Raw genomic sequence first — 20,752 nt, forward strand, 5'->3', positions numbered from 1 at the left:
ATACAAGGAGGGAAACTACACCCTTGAAAAAGCAAGATAGTAACCTTCTTTCATTAAACCCCAAAGAAGATAACCACTCAAATATAAAAATAACATCAAAATGACAGGAAGTAATAATCACTATTCCTTAATATCTCTTAACATCAATGGACTCAATTCCCCAATAAAAAGACATAGACTAACAGACTGGATATGTAAAGAGGACTCTACATTTTACTGCATACAGGAAACACACCTCAGTGTCAAAGAGAAACACTATCTTAGAGTAAAAGGCTGGAAGACAATTTTATAAGCAAATGGTCTCAGGAAACAAACTGGAGTAACCATTCTAATATCAGATAAAATTGACTTTCAACCTAAAGTCATCAAGAGAGCCGCAGAAGGACAATTCTTGCTAGTCAAAAGAAAAATCCAACAAGAACTCTGAATTCTCAACATCAATGCTCTAAATGCAAGGGTACCCTCATTCCTAAAAGAAAAATTACTTAAGCTCAAAGCACACATTGCACCTAACAGAATAATTGTGGGTCCCTTCAACACTCCACTATCCTCAATGGACTGATCAGGAAAACATAAACTAAACAGGAACACAGTGAAACTAATTGAACAATTGGATTTAACACACACACACACACACACACACACACACACATATATTTCATTTCAATATATATATATTACATTTCATCCTAAAGCAAAAGAATATACCTTTTTTCTCAGCACCTCATGTTATCTTCTCCAAAATTGACCATAAAATTGGCCACAAGACAGACCTCAACAAATACAAGAAGATAGAACTAATCCCATGCCTCCAATCAGATCACTATGGAGTAAGAGCGGTCTTCAATAGCAACACAAACAACAGAAAGGCCACAAACATATGGAGGATGAACAATCATCTAATGACACCTTGGCCAAATAAGAAATAAAGAAAGAAATCAAAGACTTCTTAGAAGTTTATGAAAATGAAGGCACAACATACCCAAATCTATGGGACACAATGAAAGTAGTGGTAAGAGGAAAACTCATAGCCCTGAGTGCCTCCGAAAAGAAACTGGAGAGAGCATACACTAGCAGCTTAATGGCACACCTGAAAGCTCTGGAACAAAAAGAAGCTAATTCACCCAAGAAGAGTTGAAGACAGGAATTCTTCAAAATTAGGGCTGAAATCAATCAAGTGGAAACAAAGAGAACCATATAAAGATTCAACAATACCAGGAGCTGGTTCTTTGAGAAAATCAACAAGATAGAAAAACCCTTAGCCAGACTAACCAAAGGGCACAGAGACAGTATCCAAATTAACAAAATTAGAAAAGAAAATGGAGATATAACAACAGGAACTGAGGAAATGCAGAAAATCATCAGATCATACTACAAAAGCCTGTACTCAACACAACTACAGAATCTAGAGGAAGTAGACATTTTCCTAGACAGATACTAAATACCAAAATTAAATCAGGATCAAATAGATCATCTAAATAGTCCCATAATCCTTAAAGAAGTAGAAGGGATCATAGAAACTCTTCCAACAACAAAAAAAAAAAAAAAAAAAAAAAAAAAAAGCACAAGAGCAGATGAATTTAGTGCAGAATTCAAAGAAGACCTAACACCAATATTCTTCAAACTATTCCCCAAAAAGGAACAGAAGGTAAACTACCCAACTCATTCTATGAAGCTGCAATTACCGTGATACCAAAACCACACAAAGATCCAACGAAGAAAGAGAGAACTTCAGACCAATTTCCCTAATGAATATCGATGCAAATATACTCAATAAAATTCTTGCCAACTGAATCCAAGAACACATCAAAACGATCATCCACCATGATCAAGTAGGCTTTCTCCCAGGGATGCAGGGTTGCTTCAATATACGGAAATCCATCAATACAATCCACTACATAAACAAACTCAAAGAAAAAAACAAAACAAAACACATGGTCATTTCATTAGGTGCTGAAGAAGCATTTGACAAAATTCAGCCTCCTTTCATGCTAAAAGTCTTAGAAAGAAAAGGAATTCAAGGCCCATACCTAAACATAGTAAAACAATATACAGCAAACTTGTAGCCAACATCAAACTAAATGGAGAGTAATTTGAAGCAATCCCACTAAAATCAGGGACTGGAAAAGGCTACCCCCTTTCTCTGTAACTTTTCAATATTGTACTTGTGGTACTAGCTAGAGCAATTAGACAACATAAGGAGGTCAAAGGGATATAAATTGGAAAGGAAGAAGTCAACCTATCACTATTTGCAGAGGATATGATAATATACTTAAGTGACCTAAAAAACTCCACCATAGAACTCCTACAGCTGATAAGCAACTTCAGCAAAGTGATTGGTTATAAAATCAACTCATGAACATCAATTGCCATCCTATACTCCAAGGATAAGCAGGCCAAAAAAGAAAGTAGGGAAATGACACCATTCATAATAGCCACAAATAATATAAATTATCTTGGTGTGATTCTAACCAAATAAGTAAAAGATCTGTATGACAAGAATTTCAGGTCTCTAAAGAGGGAAATTGCAGAAGACCTCAGAAAACTGAAAAACTTTCCATACTCATGGAATGGCAGTATTCATATAGTTAAAATGGCCATCTTGCCAAAAGCAATATACAGATTCAGTGCAATCCCCATCAAAATCCCAACTCACTTTTTCATAGACGTAGAAAGAGCAATTCTCAAATGCATCTGGAATAACAAAAAACCCAGGATAGATAAAACTACAAGCAACGGTTAAAGAAATTCTGGAAAATCAGTATCCCGGACCACAAGCAATACTACAGAGTCATAGTGTTAAAAACTGCATGGTATTGGTACAGAGACAGGCAGGTGGATCACTGGAATAAGACTGAAGACCCAGAAATGAACCCACACTCCTATGGTCACTTGATCTTTGAGAAAGGAGTAGAAAACATTCAGTAAGAGAAAAAAAATCCTTTTCAACAAATGGTACTGGTTCAACTGAAGGTCAGAATGCAGAAGAATGTGAATTGATCCATGATTATCTCCTTGTACTGAGCTCAACTCCAAGTGGATCAAGGACTTCCCCATAAAGCCAAACACACGGAACTAATAGAAAAGTGACTGGGGAAGACCCTTGAGGACATGGGCAAGAGGGGAAAGTTCCTGAACAAAACACCAGTAGCATATGCTCTAATAACCCAATTACCAGACTCTGGTCTTTTCATCTGCTCCTTTAAAAAGAAAGGCTGGTTCAGGTCTGGGTCAACCAGGTTGGGAACATTCCAACAAGTTTGGGTACCTAATTTCTCCACCACAGAAAATTAGAAGAGGAGAAAGAAGCTTTTACAGACGTATAAACCGAAGGAAACACCACAGTGAAAGATCACAGAGGACTCAAGGCCCATCACTACCAGCAACCCCAGGTTTTTGCCTGTTCCACCAGCCCCTTTGTACCTGACTCCTCCACATTCACTACCTCTTCCTCCAGGTGTACCTCATTAAGTTCTAAAAACTCTTTGATTTCATTCCTTATTTCTTTCTTGACCAAGGTATCATTGAGTAGAGAATTGTTAAGCTTCCATATGTATGTGGGCTTTTTGTTGTTTTTGTTGCTATTGAAGATGATCCTTATTCCATAGTGATCTGATAGGAGGCATGGAAATTTTTTGATCTTCTGATATCTGTTGAGGTCTGTTTTGTGACCAGTTATATATCCAATACTGGAGAAGGTACCAAGCGGTGCCTAGAAGAAGGTATATCCTTTTGATTTAGGATGAAATGTTCTATGGATATTTATTAATTCCATTTGGTCCAAAACTTCTGTTAGTTTCACTGTGACTCTGTTTAGTTTGAGTTTCCCTAATCTGTTCATTGGAGAGAGTGGGGTGGTTAAGTCCCCCATAATTATTGTATGGGGTGCAATGTATGCTTTAAACTTTAGTAAGGTTTATGAAAGCAGGTGCCCTTGTATTTGGGGCATAGATGTTAAAAATTGAGAGTTCTTCCTGGTAGATTTTTTCTTTGATGAGCATAAAGTCGACCTCCGTATCTTTTTTGATGACTTTTGGTTGAAAGTCTATTTTATCAGATATTAGAATGGCTAGTCCAGCATGTTTCCTGGCAACATATGCTTGGATAACTGTTTTCCAGCCTTTTACTCTTAGGTAGTGTTTGTCTTTGACACTGAGATGCGATTCCTGTATGCAGCAAAATGTTGGGTCTTGTTTATGGATCCAGTATGTTAGTCTATGTCTTTTTATTGGGGAATTGAGTCCATTGATGTTAAGAGATTTTAAGGAATAGTGATTGTTATATCCTGCTGTTTTTGATGTAATTTTTATGTTTTTGTGGTTAACTTCTTTTGGGTTTGGTGAAAGGAGGTTACTTTCTGCATTTTCTAGAGTATAGTTTCCCACCCTTTGTTGGGGTTTTCCATTCATTATCCTTTGAAGGGCTGGGTTTGTTGAAAGATACTGTGTAAATTTGTTTTTGTTAGGAAAACACTTTGCTTCTCTATTAAGGGTGATTGAAATATTTGCTGGATATAGCAGTTTGGTTTGGCATTTGCTTTCCCTTAGGGTCTGCATGTCATCTGCCCAGTGTCTTCTGAATTTCATTGTCTCTGGTGAGAAATTCGGAGTAATTCTGATAGGTTTCCCTTTAAATGTTATATGGAACTGGCTATCCAAAAAGACTATGAAAACACTTACCTCCACCCACACCCCCAATATCACCACCAAGGCCACTCTTTAAACAGAACCTGCAGCATAGGATGAGGTCTCCCATATCAGGACAGCAGGATCCTCTGATTCCAGTCACATCTTTCTCAGCTCACCCAACTCCTTCCATATCTTCATTAACTTCAATTCCATCTTCCTTGGCTCCTTCTGTGCCTGGAAATACATCTTCTGCTCTGGCTCCAGTACCTGATATAACTGCAACAGTATCAACATCAGTCCATTCAGAAAAATTCGATGGACCCTTTCTGGATTCTGATAGTAAATTATTACTGGTTCCTGCACTTACATCAGAACACTTAAAAGGTGCCTCTTCAACTGCTATTGTGGAAGAAAAGCTTAACAGGTGCCAGTCCTTCCATCTGGTCCATTAAGAAGAAAGGCTGGTTCAGGTGTTGGTCAACCAGGTTGGGAACATTCCAACAAGCTTAGGTACCTAGTTTCTCCACCATAGCAAATTAGAAGAGGAGAAAGAAGCTTTTACAGACACATAAACTGAAGGAAACACCACAGTGAAAGATCACAGAGGACTCAAGGCTCATCACTACCAGCAACCCCAGGCTTTTTGCCTATTCCACCATCTCCTTTGTACCTGCCTCCTCCACAGACACTACCTCTTCCTCCAGGTGTACCTCATCCAAAGTTTTCTCTTCAGTTTCCTGCTGGTCAGCCTCCACAAACAGGATATAGTGTACCTCCTCCAGGGTTTCACCAAGCTCCTGACAACACAACAGGAGTGCAGACACCCCCATTCAAATATGGTCCCTACAAAACAGGCACCTTCTTTGTCCAGACAAGAATTCTAGAGAGTGCAAGGACTACTAAGTGAAAAGTCTAAATATCCCTACAGTGGGTCATCGTCATATTTAAGAAGTTCACACCTCCTGGTCAGGGAGCGTCAGTGGCAGCAGCAACAGCAGCAGCAGCTGGTCAAGAGGAAGGGCCATCAGCAGTAGAAGCAAGTTGACAGGGTCCAGCAGACCCTGCACCCACGACCACTGGACATCGCTGGCCAGCCGGGCTGCAAGCAGTGGAGGATTTACAGCGCCTTTCACCACGCAGAAGCCACATCAGAACTCTGCATCCCACCAGTCAGTTACAAGGCCTCCATATTGGTTCTCGGACACCAGAGAAATCAGACAGATTGAGGTACGCAAATACAACCCGAGAGCAACATCGCTGGGGTCTAAGCCTGGCGGGCATTGGCCTTCACCCAGGCACTGAGCTGGTCGGGGGGCCACCAGTATGCAAACCTGACCAGGAGATTGTTTGCCCGGGCCGGCGTGTGCACCCCGCCATTTTGCCTATGGCAAGCCAGAGAGCCCTAGCAGGCAAAACCAAACAGGCTAACAGGCATAGCTCGAGGCAGACATAGCAGGGGTCTCAGACGGTCAGGCCCTGGACTGCCCCCAGGCCTTGGGCTGCTCTGTGGGCCATCTGTGTGCCGACTCGGCCAGGAGGTTGTTAGCCCAGGCCAGCGAGCACTCCTACAAGCACTGCCGCCATTTTGCCTATGGGAAGCCAAAGAGTCCTAGCCAGCAAAACCAGCTAACAGGCTAGCCCGAGGCTAACATAGCTGGGGTTTAAGATGGTCAAGCCCTGGACTGCCTCCAGGCCTTGGGCTGCTCAGTGGGCCATTTGTGTACCAACCTGGCCAGGAGATTGTTAGCCCAGCAGACTCCCCAGGCACTCTCAGGGAGTGAGCGCACACCTCCATCCTGGCAACCTGACAGACCCAATTAACACTCACAGCTGAGGGGAACTTTGCTCAGACATTGTCTTGCCAGGCTTTTGCCTAGACTCAGGGCCTGAGCAGCAAGGCTAGCCTTGTGTGCACCAACCCGGTTGGGAGTTCCGCTGACCAGCAGAGTGATCAGCACACAGAAAAGGTCCCCGAAGCATACACCCCTCAGCACTCCCTGAAGGAGCAAATGGGCACCATCTGGTTCACAGACACAATCTGGGGCAAAACACAGTATGGTTGCAAAAGCACCCAAGAGGAGGACAGCATATCAGCAATCTGCAACAGGGGAATCCCTGACATCCAGTGTTGCAGAAATAGCCCTAGAGCCCCTCAGGAGGCTGAAACACCAGCCAGAGACAAGATTGACTAGTTCCAGAGAACAAGATGGCGAAGGGCAAACGCAGGAATGCTACTAACAGAAATCTAGGCAATATGGCAGCATCTGAACCAAACTCTCCAACACCAGCAAGTCCTGGTTATGCCAACACACCAGAGAAACAAGATTTGGATTTAAAATCATTGGTCATGATGCTGCTAGAAGGACACATAAAGGACATGAATGAATCTCTTAAAGAAATACAGGGGAACATGAATAAGCTAGAAACCTGTATAATGGAAACACAAAAATCTCTTAAAGAAATGCAGGAGATTAAGGCCCAAGAGATAGAAGCCAATAAAGAAGAAAGGAAAAAAAAAACTTAAAGAAATGCAGGAGAACTTGAGTCAACAGGCAGAAGTCATGAAAGAGGAAACACAAAAATCTCTTAAAGAATTACAGGAAAACGCAAACAAACAAATGATGGAACTGAGCAAAACCATCCTGGATCTAAAAACAGAAGTAGAAACAACTAAGAAATCACAAAGGGAGACAAGTTTGGAGATAGAAAACCTTGAGAAGAAATCAGGGGCCATAGATGCGAATATAAACAACAGAATACAAGAGATGGAAGAAAGAATCTCAGATGCTGAAGATACCATAGAAACCATTGACTCAACTGTCAAAGAAAATGCAAAATGCAAAAAGCTTGTATCCCAGAACATCCAGGAAATCCAGGATACAATGAGAAGACCAAACCTAAGGATTATAGGTATAGATGAGAGTGAAGATTTACAACAGAAAGGGCCAGCAAATATCTTCAACAAAATTATGGAAGAAAATTTTCCTAACTTAAAGAGAGAGATGCCTATAAATATACAAGAAGCCTACAGAACTCCAAACAGACTGGACCTGGGCAGAAATAACTCTCGTCACATAATAATCAAAACCCCAAATGCACTAAACAAAGAAAGAATATTAAAGGCAGTAAGAGAAAAAGGCCAAGTAACATATAAAGGAAGACCTATCAGAATCACACCAGACTTCTCACCAGAGACCATGAAAGCTAGAAGATCCTGGGCAGATCTCATGCAGACTCTAAGAGAACACAAATGTCAGCCCAGGCTACTATACCCAGCAAAACTCTCATTCACCATAGACAGAGAAACTAAGATATTCCATGACAAAACCAAATTTACACAATATCTATCCATAAACCCAGCTCTTCAAAGAATAATAGGAGGAAAACTCCAATAGAACGAGGGAAACTACACCCTGGAAAAAGCAAGACAGTTACCTTCTTTCATCAAACCCAAAAAAAGATAACCACTCAAATATAAAAATAACATCAAAAATGACAGTAAGTAGTAATCACTATTACTTAATATCTCTTAACATCAATGGTCTCAATTCCCCAATAAAAAGACATAGACTAACAGACTGGATAAGGTAACAGGACCCTACAATTTGCTGCATACAGGAGACACACCTCAGTGTCATAGATAAAATCTACCTTAGAGTAAAAGGCTGGAAGACAATCTTACAAGCCAATGGTCACAGGAAACGAGCAGGAGTAGCCATTCTAATATCAGATAAAATTAACTTTCAACCTAAAGTCATCAAAAGAGACACAGAAGGACACTTCTTGATGGTCAAAGGAAAAATCCACCAAGAAGAACTTTCAATTCTGAACATCTATGCTCCAAATACAAGGGCACCCTCATTCGTAAAAGAAACTTTACTAAAGCTCAAAGCACACATTGCACCTAACACAATAATTGTGGGGGACTTCAACACTCCACTCTCCTCAATGGACCGCTCAGGAAAACAGAAACTAAATAGGGACACAGTAAAACTAATTGAAGCTCTGGACCAATTGGATTTGACTGATATTTATAGAACATTTCACCCTAAAGCAAAAGAATATACCTTTTTCTCAGCACCTCATGGTTCCTTCTCCAAAATCGACCATATAATTGGTCTCAAGACAGACCTCAACAAATATAAGAAGATCGAACTAATCCCATGCCTCTTATCAGATCACTATGGAATAAGAGTGGTTTTCAATAGCAACAAAAACAACAGAAAGCCCACATACACATGGAGGCTGAACAATACTCTACTCAATGACACCTTGGCCAAAGAAGAAATAAGGAAAGAAATCAGAGACTTTTTAGAATTTAATGAAAATGAAGGCCCAACATACCCAAATCTTTGGGACACAATGAAAGCAGTGCTAAGAGGAAAACTTATAGCCCTGAGTGCCTCCAAAAAGAAAATGGAGAGAGCATACACTAGCAGCTTAACGACACACCTGAAAGTCCTGGAACAAAAAGAAGCCAGTTCACCAAGAAGGAATAGAAGACAGAAAATCATCAAACTCAGGGCTGAAATCAATCAATTGGAAACAAAGAGAACTGTACAAAGAATCAACGAATCCAGGAGCTGGTTCTTTGAGAAAATCAACAAGATAGATAAACCCTTAGCCAGACTGACCAAAGGGCACAGAGAAAGTATCCAAATTAACAAATTTAGAAATGAAAAGGGGGATATAACAACAGAAACTGAGGAAATCAAAAAAATCATCAGATGCTACTACAAGAGCCTATACTCAACTCAACTGGAGAATCTGGAGGAAATGGACAATTTCCTTGACAGATACCAAATACCAAAATTAAATCAGGACCAACTAGATCATATAAACAGTCCCATAACGCCTAATGAAATAGAAGGAATCATAGAAAGTCTTCCAACCAAAAAAAGCACAGGACCAGATGGTTTCAGTGCAGAATTCTATCAGACCTTCAAAGAAAATTTAACACCAATACTCTACAAACTATTCCACAAAATAGAAACAGAAGGAACATTACCCAATTCCTTCTAGGAAGCCACAATTACGCTGATACCAGAAACCACACAAAGATCCAACAAAGAAAGAGAACTTCAGGCCAATTTCCCTTATGAACATCGATGCAAAAATACTCAATAAAATCCTTGCCAACCGAATCCAAGAACACATCAAAATGATCATCCACCATGATCAAGTAGGCTTTATCCCAGGAATGCAGGGTTGGTTCAATATACGGAAATCCATCAATGCAATCCACTACATAAACAAACTCAAAGAAAAAAACCACATGGTCATTTTATTGGATGCTGAAAAAGCATTTGACAAAATTCAGCATCCTTTCATGCTTTTGTCTTGGAAAGAACAGGAATTCAAGGCCCATACCTAAACATAGTAAAAGCAATATACATCAAACCGGTAGTCAGCATCAAACTAAATGGAGAGAAACTTGAAGCAATCCCAGTAAAATCAGGGACTAGACAGGGATGCCCCCTTTCTCCTTATCTTTTCAATATTGTACTTGAGGTACTAGCTCGGGAAATTAGACAACATAAGGACGTCAAAGGGATACAAGTTGGAAAGGAAGAAGTCAAGCTATCATTATTTGCAGATGACATGATTGTCTACCTAAGTGACCCATAAAATTCCACTAGAGAACTCCTACAGCTGATAAACAACTTCAGCAAAGTGGCAGGTTATAAAATCAACTCAAGCCAGTCAGTGGCCTTCCTATACTCAAAGGATAAGCAGGCTGAGAAAGAAATTAGGGAAATGACCCCGTTCACAATAGCCACAAACAGTATAAAGTATCTTGGGGTGACTCTTACCAAACATGTGAAAGATCTGTATGACAAGAACTTCAAGACTCTGAAGAAGGAAATGGAAGAAGACCTCAAAAAATGGGAAAACCTCCCATGCTCATGGATCGGTAGAATCAATATAGTTAAAATGGCCATTTTGCCAAAAGCAATATACAGATTCAATGCAATACCCATCAATATCCCAACTCAATTCTTCACAGAGTTAGAAAGAGCAATTATCAAATTCATCTGGAATAACAAAAAACCCAGGATAGCTAAAACTATTCTCAGCAACAAAAGAAAGTCTGGGGGAATCAGTATCCCTGACCTCAAGCAATACTACAGAACAATAGTGTTAAAAACTGCATGGTATTGCTACAGTGACAGGCAGGTGGATCAATGGAACAGGATTGAAGATCCAGAAATGAACCCACACACCTATGGCCACTTGATCCTCGACAAAGGGGCTGAAAACTGCCACACGAACTCCAGTGTCATCTGTGTGACATGACAGTACGTCATTAAGGCAGACGGGAGAAAAATGCCCCTCGGGGCTAGGCTCCCTGGAGGTCCCTGGCAATGTGCCCACCTCTGGCCTAAGAAAAGGCCTTTATGATCTCTAAGAATATTGCACTTCCTGGGTTATGGGTTTTGCACTTTGTTTTTTTTCTTCCTACTCTTAATTCTTTATACAGCTCGATCCCAGCCTACCAGCTGGTTAATTGATAAAAGAGAACTTGGTATTCAGGTGGAAGGAAAAAGAGGATGTGGCGATTACATCTACTGCTTCCAGTCCTGAACTCAATGAACTCATGTTGAACCTTAGTGAAAAAAAGTCTTGGAATGCTCTTTTAACAGGGTCCGTCTTTATTATTAGCCTAGTAATTTTAAAAGAACTACAAGCAGCTGTTAAGTCCTCTGGTCCCTCGGCCCCATATATGATGCAAGTTTTGGACATGGTGGCCAGCCATTGGCTGACCCCTCATGATTGGCATCAAACTGCTAAAGCAACTTTGAGTCCTGGAGATTATGTTCTCTGGAGGACTGAGTATGAAGACAGGTCTAGAACCACAGTAACACAGTTTCTTAGGAAAAGAGGCTCTAAGCCTGGAATGGATATGCTGCTAGGAACAGGTGCCTATGCCTCTCCTCAAGTTCAAGTAACCATCCCTAAGGATGTTTTGGAAGCAGTTACTTATAATGCTGTTAAATCATGGAGGAAGTTGCCCCCTCCTGGGACCAAAGGGACTACCTTGTCAGGCATCAAACAAGCTAATGAGGAACCTTACCAGGATTTCGTTTCTCGGCTTGAAGAAGCTATAAATAGGATGATGCCTCCCTCAGAGGGTACTGAGATACTCCTTAAGAAATTAGCTTGGGAAAATGCTAATACTTTGTGTCAAGACCTCATAAGGCCTATCAGAAAAACAGAAACAGTGCAGGACTTTATAAAAGCCTGCGTCGATGCCTCACCAGCCGTAGTGCAAGGAATGGCCTACGCTGCAGCTATGAAAGGTCAGAAGTTCAGCGCCTATGTTAAGCAAGCATATAGAGGAGAAAGAGACTCCTCTGTACCCACTTGTTATAAGTGTGGAAAGAAAGGAAATATGCAAAGACAGTGTCCTGGAGAAAACAATAGGGGTAATAAAAAAAGAGGACCTCCTTCAGGAGTGTGCTCTCGATGTCTGAAAGGTAGACATTGGAGAAATGAATGAAAATCCAAGTTCCACAAGGATGGAACACCCCTTGCAGAGGAAATAAGGGAAGACAACTCAAAAAAACTAGGACAGGAGCAACCTCTCAGCCCCAGAATTGAAAGAGAGGACCAAGATGATGCTATTGAACAAGAATGTGCCCTTGACCCTGAGGCACCAGAATTTACTATTCATGATCTACCTAGAAATACTCCAGAAAGTGCTGGGTTAGATCTAGCTTCCTGTGAGGATGTCATTTTGTTGTCCTTGGAAGGAGTTACCTTGATCCCAACCTCAGTGATAGGGACACTGCCACAAGGAATAGTGGGACTTATAATTGGATGTAGTTCAAACTATAAAAAAGATTTTGAAGTATTGCCAGGAGTGATTGATGGAGACAGCACCGGAGACATAAAAGTGATGATAAGACCTTTGAAGGAAACAGTACAGATACATAAAGGACAGAGAATAGCACAACTTCTTTTGTTGCCATATCTTAAACTGCCTAACCCTGTGTTGAAAGCAATAAGGGGACAAGGGCAGTTTGGATCCACTGATGTGGTAGCCTGGGTCCAAGATATTGGGGCCCAGAGGCCTTTTAAGATAGTAAGGATTAATGGAAGATTGCTTCAGGGTCTTTTAGACACTGGAGCTGATAGAACCTGCATAGCAGGAAAAGACTGGCCTTCTTCTTGGCCTTGTCAGAGGACTTCCTCTTCCTTGCTAGGATTGGGAATGGCCTTGAACTTAGCTCAGAGTTCCAACCTCCTTAAATGGGAGTTGGAAGGTAAGACAGGAATGATTCAGCCTTATGTCATTCCTTCTTTTCCTTTTTCTTTATGGGGAAGAGATATTATGGAAGACATGGACTTAAGATTGGTATCATCTGATAATTTGAATGATCAGCATTTTTCATAGGGGCCACTGGGAGTTTGTTACATGCAGATCAAATAAGTTGGAAATCAGTGGAGCCTGTGTGGCTTAATCAGTGGCCCCTGACAGAAGAAAAAATACAGGCTATAGAACAATTGGTGCAAGAACAATTAGATAAAGGACATATTGAAGAAAGCACTAGCCCTTGGAATACACCAATCTTTGTTATAAGGAAAAAATCAGGAAAATGGAGATTGTTACAAGATTTGAGAGCAGTTAATGCAACAATGATAGATATGGGTGCTCTGCAGCCAGGACTCCCCTCTCCTGTGGCAGTGCCTAAAGGTTGGAATATAATTGTAATAGATTTACAAGATTGCTTCTTTACCATAAAAATACATCCTGAGGACTGTAAAAGGTTTGCATTTAGTGTACCATCAGTTAATTTTAAAAGGCCATATAGAAGATATCATTGGAAAGTTCTCCCTCAGTGTATGAAAAATAGTCCTACATTGTGTCAAAAGTTTGTAGATCAAGCTCTAGTTAAAGTTAGAAAACAATATTCAGATGCGTGTTTAATTCACTTCATGGATGATATATTGATAGCTCATCCTTCCAAGGGAATCACTGATCAGATTCTAGAATATACGATTGAACAATTGACAATATTTGGTCTGGTTATTGCTCCAGATAAAGTTCAAAAGAATAGACCTTTGAATTATTTAGGACAAATAATATATGATGAATTTATCAGTCCACAAATGGTATCTATAAGAGTGGATAAATTACAAACACTAAATGATTTTCAAAAATTATTGGGGAATATTAATTGGATAAGACCTTATTTAAAAATCACAAGTGGAGAATTAAGTCCTCTGTTTCAGCTGTTACAAGGGGAAGCTGATCCAAAATCTCTTTGTGTTATGACACCAGAAGCTATTAAAGCTTTAGCTCTGGTGGAGGAGCAATTAAATAAAGCAATAGTGAAACAAATTTCATATAATAAAGAGTGGTATTTAATTATATTTAGAACACCCTATACTCCCACTGGATGTGTATGGCAAGCAGGGATTTTGGAATGGATTCATTTACCTCATATGCAACAAAAAATGCTGGCCTCCTACCCTTTTATGTGCTCACTCTTGATCTCTAAAGGAAGAATGAGGTCTAGAGAATTATTTGGGAAGGAAATGCACAATATTATTATTCCCTATAATAAAAAACAGTTTGAAATGTTGCTTATGGAGGATGATAACTGAGAAATATCTTTGCAAGGGTACAGTGGCCAAATTAAATATCATTATCCCAGACATCCTTTGATAGAATTTTTGAAAGAAACTGAGGTAATATTTCCTATTAAATGTTCTCTGCAGCTTTTGGAGTCTGCTCTATGCATTTTTACAGATGGATCCTCTAATGGAAAGTCTATGGTATATTTACCTGGACATTCACCTCTGATAGAGGAAGGAATCCAGACTTCTGCACAGCAAGCAGAAATTAGAGCAGTTATATTAGCTTTTGGAAATGTTACAGATAAATTTAATCTTTATACAGACTCTAAATATGTAGTGAGCTTATTTCCAGCTCTGGAGACTGCTCTTCTGTCAGGGCACTCCAATTTCCTGGGCCTGCTCCAACAATTGCAGGGCCTGGTTAGGGATCGAACAGAAAACTTTTATGTGGGACATATTAGAGGACATTCTAACTTACCGGGTCCTTTTAGTAAAGGAAATTATATGGCCGATGCCCTTACAAGAGGTATGGTCATGAATAGAGTAGAAGCAAAAGAGAGCCATAAACTACATCATCAAAATGCTCTCGCACTAAAAAGGACATGTCACATCACAAGAGAACAGGCTAGACAAATAGTGAAGAATTGTGGCAATTGTCCTCAAATTTACCATCCCCCAAAGATGGGAGTGAATCCCCGAGGCCTTAAAGCTTTAACATTATGGCAGATGGATGTTACACATGTTCCGGAGTTTGGAAAACTAGCCTATGTTCATGTAACTGTAGATACTTACTCTCATATGATCTTTGCCTCAGCAAGAAGTGGCGAGGCAGTAAAAGATGTGATTCAACACTTGATTCAAAGTTTCTAAATAATGGGGAAACCCATGAAAATTAAAACTGATAATGCTCCGGCTTATACGTCAAAAGCTTTTGCTTTATTCTTACAGGCGTGGAAAATCATGCATGTTACTGGAATTCCCTATAACCCTCAGGGGCAGGCCATTATTGAAAGGTCACATCAAACTTTAAAAACTCAAATAACACGCCTTAGAACTGCTAATAGTTATTTCTCTCCCCATCATTTATTGGGTCACTCTCTCTTTGTCTTGAATCACTTGAACACTGATGAACAGGGGAACTTCCCTGCTATGAAGCACTGGTGAGGTTTAAATATAAAACAACTCCCCCGAGTCATGTGGAAGGACCTAATGACTGGCACCTGGAAAGGGCCGGACACTTTACTTTCCTCTGGAAGGGGGTATGCATGTCTGTTTCTACAGGATGCTGACTCCCCAGTCTGGATCCCAGATCGGCTTGTGCTGTCAAGGCGGCAACAAAGGAAACGAAAGCAGGAAAGACAGAGGATGGAAGCGAAACTACAAAAGCTTTCTCTGGCTCCCAGGAAACTGCCGACATGGACTCAGCTGAAGAATCTGACAAGAGAAGCTGTAACATTGGTGACTGCTCAACAGCAGCCACAGACTCTTGAATTTATTTTTCTGGCAATGCTTTCTCTTTTGGCTGCTCGACCTACACTTGTGAATGGAGAAAGTTATTGGGCTTATGTACCTAAGCCACCTCTTATACATCCTGTAGGTTGGATGAGTCTGGATTACATAAAAGATCTGATTAATGATACAGTTCTGTTAGGTGGTTTCCAGGACTACGAACAAAGGTTGAATAGCTCTACTTCCATAACTTTTGAAGGAAGGTCAGATTCTCTTCCAATTTGCCTAGCATTTAAAGGCTCTGCTCCTTTTGGGTGCCTATCACTCAGCTATAGAACGTTTCTTACTGATGCTCCTGATCCTACCACTAAAGGTAAAAATGAAAAAAGGTTAATACGGGAAACACGGATTTCTACATTGGGGTCTGCTTTTTATAGTGATAGTTTTCAAAATGCTCCTTTTATGCCTTTGCCTGTCTGTACTGAAAAATTTAGAGGTAAGAACCAATTTTGGGAAAATACCCTTACTGGTTATCCAAAATGGTTAGAATGTGGATTCCCTCGCTCAGCAGTAAAACATCATCCTTTAGGAACTCCTCTAGAAATTTGGGACTTCTCTGTGTCGTCTGGAACTTTTGATTATATTCAATACTTAAAGAATAATTCTAATAGATTTAATGGATACATTCCATCTAAGCTAGGAGAAAGAATTCATCGATGGTTCAGTCCCAGATATATAGAACCTATCTGGGTGGCTAGAGACCCAGATGATAATAAAATTACTATTCATCATGATATGTTTAGATTGGTTGCTAGTGCTAATATGATATTGCAATAGAAACCAAAAGAGATTAGGTCCACTCCTTATGCTATAAAGGCTTGTGTGGCCTATCCTTTTGCATTATTATTAGGACATGCTTCACAAATTAATATTACAAAAATAGGTCAATCCTATATGATTAATTGCTATGCATGCAGACTTACTAATTGTTTGGATTCTGGCATAAATAGACAGATGACAGTTATGATTTTGGTAAAGCGTCCTCCATATGTCATGTTGCCAGTAGATTTGAAGGAAGAATCATGGTATGAAAATACAGCTATACAGACTTTAAAGAAATTGCAAGAATTAATAAGACCAAAGAGATTTGTGGCTGCCCTTATTCTAGGGATCTCAGCATTAATAGCCATACTTACTACATTTGCCATCTCTACTGCTGCCTTGGTTCAGGAAATGCATACTGCACGATTTGTCAAAGATATGAATAAGAATATCTCATTGGCCTTGTCAGAAAAAGCAGTGATAGACAGAAAGTTGGAGTCAAAGATAAATGCTTTAGAAGAGGTGGTCTTGGCTTTAGGACAGGATATAGTAAATATTAAGACCAGGATGGAGAATCAATGCTATGCAGCCTTTCCGTATATTTGTGTTACACCTTTACCTTATAATGCTACTGAGCAATGGTAAAATGTGAAGAATCATTTAGAGGGAGTTTGGGCAGATTCTGAAATTACTCATGACATGGAGATATTGCAGAGGGATATTGCAACAATTAGCAAAGCACATCTAGATAATACCCAGCTTGACTCATTGGCTAAAGGACTGGAAGCAGGAATTAAGTCTTTGAATCCTCTAGATTGGGTACAATATTTTGTCTTAATTGGAATATTGATGTTCATGATTATATGGTCGTGCTGTTATTTCCTTGCCTTTTCAGACTTGTGCTGAAGTCCATTTACTCGGTGAAGCGACATCTAACAGAGTTGCGTCTTAAAAACAAAAAACCAGGAACTGCCACACCAACTCCAGTGTCATCTGTGTGACATGACAGTACGTCATTAAGGCAGACGGGAGAAAAATGCCCCTCGGGGCTAGGCTCCCTGGAGGTCCCTGGCAGTGTGCCCACCTCTGGCCTAAGAAAAGGCCTTGATAATCTCTAAGGATATTACACTTCCTGGGTTATGGGTTTTGCACTTTGTCTTTTTTCTTCCTATTCTTAATTCTTTATACAGCTCGATCCCAGCCTACAAGCTGGTTAATTGATAAAGGAGAACTTGGTATTCAGGTGGAAGGAAAAAGAGGATGTGGCGATTACGCCTACCGCTTCCAGTCCTGAACTCAATGAACTCATGTTGAACCTTAGTGAAAGAAAGTCTTGGAATGCTCTTTTAACAGAGTCCGTCTTTATTATTAGCCTTAGCAAAGGTAATGATAAATAGTCTGCAACAAGAAGAAAAACAATATGAAAAAGTATAGGACTACCGATGAGCTATTGCTTTATACAGGTACTTATGATAAGAAGGTAATAGATGGATTAAAAACATTGAAGCTTAGAAGGTCCTATAATTTTCTTGAGATTATGGACATAGATTAGCTTGAGCTAGACCACCGTGGTGTTTGCTGTCCAAGGCAGTAGAGAAGGCTCTTGTAATGTATGTGTGTTCATTTTTAAAGCATTTTGACTTTTGATGACAGAAGAAGGTTTTAGGCATGCAAATTGGTCTGAAGGCACAAGTTCTCTTGTTGATTATTAACACAACTTTAATAAGTAACCACAAGATAGAATTGAACACTATATGTCTGAGGTTCATGATCATAGTTTGCTTTTGATCATGGTTCACAGAGTAAGAGTTCCTGTGGGCATCATCTCATGTCTACTTGCTGTTCTAATTAAGATGGAAATGTACCTTGTTTAGCAATTGTTTGAGTGTTTCTGGAGGTGTGCCAACTTCGATCTGTTCCTCAATGTATTATAAATATGCCTGACTAAAAAAGTAAAGTTGCAGCAGATTCAAACCGCTCTCTGGTGTGTCTGTCTGTCATCTCACCGAACCTGTGCCTTCCTGAATCCAAAGCCCTGATTTTCCCTCAGTCGTGACTCCCCCGGCTGGGCCAGTCCATAGCAGAAAACATCCAATGGAAAAAAGATAGCCTTTTCAACAAATGGTGCTGGTTCAACTGGAGGTCAGCATGCAGAAGAATGCAAATTGATCCATCCTTGTCTCCTTGTACTAAGCTCAAATCCAAATGGATCAAGGACCTGCATATAAAGCCAGACACTCTGAAGCTAATAGAAAAGAAACTGGGGAAGACCGTTGAGGACATCAGTACAGGGAGAAAGTTTTTGAACAGAACACCAATAGCGTATGCTCTAAGATCAAAAATTGACAAATGGGACCTCATAAAATTACAAAGTTTCTGTACGGCAAAGGACACCATCAAAAGGACAAATCGGCAACCAACAAATTGGGAAAAGATCTTCACCAATCCTACATTAGATAGAGGGCTAATATCCAATATATATAAAGAACTCAAGAAGTTACACTCCAGAAAACCAAACAACCCTATTAAAAAAATGGGGTACAGAGTTAAACAAAGAATTTTCACCTGAAGAACTTCGGATGGCAGAGAAGCATCTTAAAAAATGCTCAACTTCATTAGTCATTAGGGAAATGCAAATCAAAATAACCCTGAGATTTCACCTTACACCAGTCAGAATGGCTAAGGTTAAAAATTCAGGAGACAGCAGGTGTTGGCGAGGATGTGGAGAAAGAGGAACACTCTTCCACTGCTGGTGGGGTTGCAAATTGGTACAACCACTCTGTAAATCAGTCTGGCGGTTCCTCTGAAAAATGGGCACCTCACTTCCAGAAGATCCTGTTATACCACTCCTAGGCATATACCCAGAAGATTCCCCACCATGTAATAAGGATACATACTCTCCTATGTTCACAGCAGCCCTATTTATAATTGCCAGATGCTGGAAAGAACACAGGTATCCCTCAACAGAAGAGTGGATGCAAAAAATGTGGTATATCTACACAATGGAGTACTATTCAGCCATTAGAAACAATGAATTCATGAAATTCTTAGGCAAATGGATGGAGCTAGAGAACATCATACTAAGTGAGGTAACCCAGACTCAAAAGGTGAATCATGGTATGCACTCACTAATAAGTGGATATTAACCTAAAAAATTGGAATACCCAAAATATAATCCACACATCAAATGAGGTACAAGAAGAAAGGAGGAGTGGCCCCTTGTTCTGGAAAGACTCAGTGAAGCAGTATTTGGCAAAACCAGAATGGGGAAGTGGGAAGGGGTAGGTGGGAGGACAGGGGGAGAAAAGGGGGCTTATGGGACTTTCGGGGAGTGGGGGGCTAGACAAGGGGAATCATTTGAAATGTAAATAAAATATATATCGAATAAAAAAAAGAAGTTCACACCTGTATGTGACTTCAAGGTCTGTCTCAACAGGCTCAACTTTGTGCTCTAGGTCCTTCAGATGCACACATTGTCACTCTTATTCAAGATTACCCACATACCCCAGGAGGGGTAGAGAAGAGAGCATCAATTACTGTTCACGGTCCAGAACTCATGGATACCACAGATCTAGGTCAAGGTCACCTTTATATAGTCCATACCACTCAGAGTCTAGATCTCCTCAAACATTTAGGGGACTGTCTCCCACTAAAAACAAATTACCTCAAGGAGAATAGGGGGTGACTGTTTTCCTAGATATAGGGACGTTACATCCCCTTATGACATCAAAGAGTAATGTGGGCAGAGTGTCAGTTTTACAGACTCATTTGAAAAAGAACACTACCAGGAATGGGAGAGGATATTCTTCGAGTGGTATGACAAGTACCAAATGGTATGCAATGAATGGATGTGCAGCTTAGATCCTCTGCAAACTGAGAATTCTTTTCTCTAGAGAGACGTTTACCTACCTCAATATCAGAAATTCACCCTTCACAAGAAAGCACAGAGAATACTATGCTATTGGAAAAGTCATGTAAAGAGACATTTAGGCGGCAACTATCAAGAAAGATTTCAAGAAGGGACAATCACAATCCAAAAGATAATCCAAAATTAAGAGAGAAGGGCTGTGAGAATGTTCATGGGAACAGTCAATGGAACAATCATATGCTGATCATCAGTGGGAGGAGAGGCTCTCAGGCATGAGAGTGTTCCATTTTCTAGTGTAAGGGGATGGCAGGGTGGGAGAATGGGAATGCGTGGGTGGGGGTGCACCTCCTAAAGTCAAGGGCAGTGGGGATGGGATGGGGGAGACCTGGAATGGGGAAAA

The 20,752-nt window shown here is 40.3% G+C and overlaps 1 pseudogene; it reads left to right on the forward strand.

Moving 5' to 3' along the window:
• The first annotated feature begins 4,633 nt into the window (after window positions 1–4,633).
• LOC127673271 (E3 ubiquitin-protein ligase RBBP6-like) lies at window positions 4,634–20,539 on the forward strand (annotated as a pseudogene).
• The last annotated feature ends 213 nt before the right edge of the window (window positions 20,540–20,752 follow it).

The sequence above is a fragment of the Apodemus sylvaticus genome, chromosome 22 (genome assembly GCF_947179515.1).
Source record: "Apodemus sylvaticus chromosome 22, mApoSyl1.1, whole genome shotgun sequence".
NCBI lineage: Eukaryota > Metazoa > Chordata > Mammalia > Rodentia > Muridae > Apodemus > Apodemus sylvaticus.